At 48.4% G+C, this 1,677-nt stretch overlaps 1 protein-coding gene across 1 annotated transcript in view; it reads left to right on the top strand.

Annotated features, from left to right (window-relative positions):
- ACOT9 (acyl-CoA thioesterase 9) overlaps positions 1-1,677 on the top strand; it is a 40,033-nt gene that overhangs the window by 28,452 nt on the left and 9,904 nt on the right. The gene's annotated exons all lie outside the window — the stretch shown is intronic.

Below are 1,677 nucleotides of genomic sequence, written 5' to 3'. Positions count from 1 at the left end.
ATTCTCATGCTTCAGCCTCCCTAGTAGCTGGGATTACAGTTGCACACCACCACACCTGGCTAATATTTGTATTTTTAGTAGAGATGGGGTTTCACCCTGTTGGCCAGGCTGGTCTCGAACTCCTGACCTCAAGTGATCTACCCGCCTCTGCCTCCCAAAGTTCTGGGATTACAGGTATGGGCCACTACTCCCAGCCTGGCTATAATGCTAATATAAATACTGTTGAAGTGGCCTCAAATTTTCATTCTGCGCTTGACCTTTCGAGCCACTTTTCTGAGTGCTTCTTGTATTTCTCCACCTAGACATGCTGTTGCTACCTCAAGTTCCAATAAACAGTACATTCCAAACTGAATGGCTCCAATCCTGATCCTCTTCCCCTCTCCCCTTTGCCAGCCTCCTGGGTCCTCCAGCTCCAAACCTTTGTGACAGCTTTGCTTTTTCCCTTTCCCATGCAGCCTTTTGCCAGGTCTTGCAAATTCATCACCCAGAGCAACTCACCAGAATTCTTTCTCCCCATATCCTTGTGGCCCTGTGTTTTATTCAAGTCCTCACTGCTTCTTGTGTGAGCGCCTTAATTGTCTTTTAATTAATCTGCCTTTCTCTAACCTGACCTCTCTCTGTTAATGTTGCACATTTTTACCACAGAAGTCTTCCAAAGCTGATCTTGAATCAGGTCACTTCCCTTCTCAAAAACCTTCAGTGACTATTCATTATCTTTGGATTAAAGTCTAAACTCCTTTGACTGGACCTGGCACAGTGGCTCACGGCTGCAATCCCAGCATTTTGGGAGGCTGAGGCAGGTGGATCTCGAGCTCAGGAGTTCAAGACCAGCACAAACCCCATCTCTACAAAAATGAGCTGGGTATGGTAGTGCATGCCTATGGTCTCAGCTACTTGGGAGGCTGAGGTAGGAGGATTGCTTGAGCCTACGAGGTCGAGGCTGCAGTGAGACATGATCGTGCCACTCACTGTACTCCAACCTGGGTGACTGAGTAAGACCCTCTTCCTGGGGGAAGAAAAAGAAACAGGTCCCTGGAAGATACTAGTGTTTGTGATCATGCTGGGAGGTCCACCTGGGTACGTGTGCCATCAGGAGGACAGGTAGACCCTGCAGGAAGCTTAGATTCTGAGGCAAGCAGGTAAATTAAATGCTGATGATACCCTCTGTGAACCTTGCCTTTGGGTCCCAGTATTGCAAAAACAGTTCCAAATTCCATGCTGGCAGCCTATCTCATGGTGTGTACTGTTTGCATTTTGTTTCTTTTGTTTTATTTTAGAGATGGGATGTTTTCTGTCACCTAGGCTACAGTGTAGGGGCGTGATCATAGCTCAGTATATCCTCGAACTCCTGGGCTCAGGGGATCCTCCTGCCTCAGCCTTCCAACTAGCTGGGACTACAGGCATGCATCACCATGCCTGGCTAATTTTTTAATTTTAATATTTACTTAGAGACTGGGTCTCGCTGTGTTGCCTCGGCTGATCTCACACTTCTGGTCTCAGGTGATCCTCCCATCTTGCCCTCTCAAAATGCTGGGATTATAGGCGTGGGGCACTGTGCCCAGCCCCCTGTTTGGGCTTTGAGGTATTTTTCTCCCCTGCTAGGTCACGGCCTCCTTTGTCATCCTGCCATTCCCAGAGCTTAGTGCTGTGCCTGGCTTAAGGTAGGCCCTTAGCAGG

Source organism: Cebus imitator, unplaced genomic scaffold (assembly GCF_001604975.1).
Source record: "Cebus imitator isolate Cc_AM_T3 unplaced genomic scaffold, Cebus_imitator-1.0 Scaffold527, whole genome shotgun sequence".
In the NCBI taxonomy this organism is placed as follows: domain Eukaryota; kingdom Metazoa; phylum Chordata; class Mammalia; order Primates; family Cebidae; genus Cebus; species Cebus imitator.
Note: the sequence above shows the minus strand (reverse complement) of the source record. Positions and strands in the feature narration are given on the sequence as shown.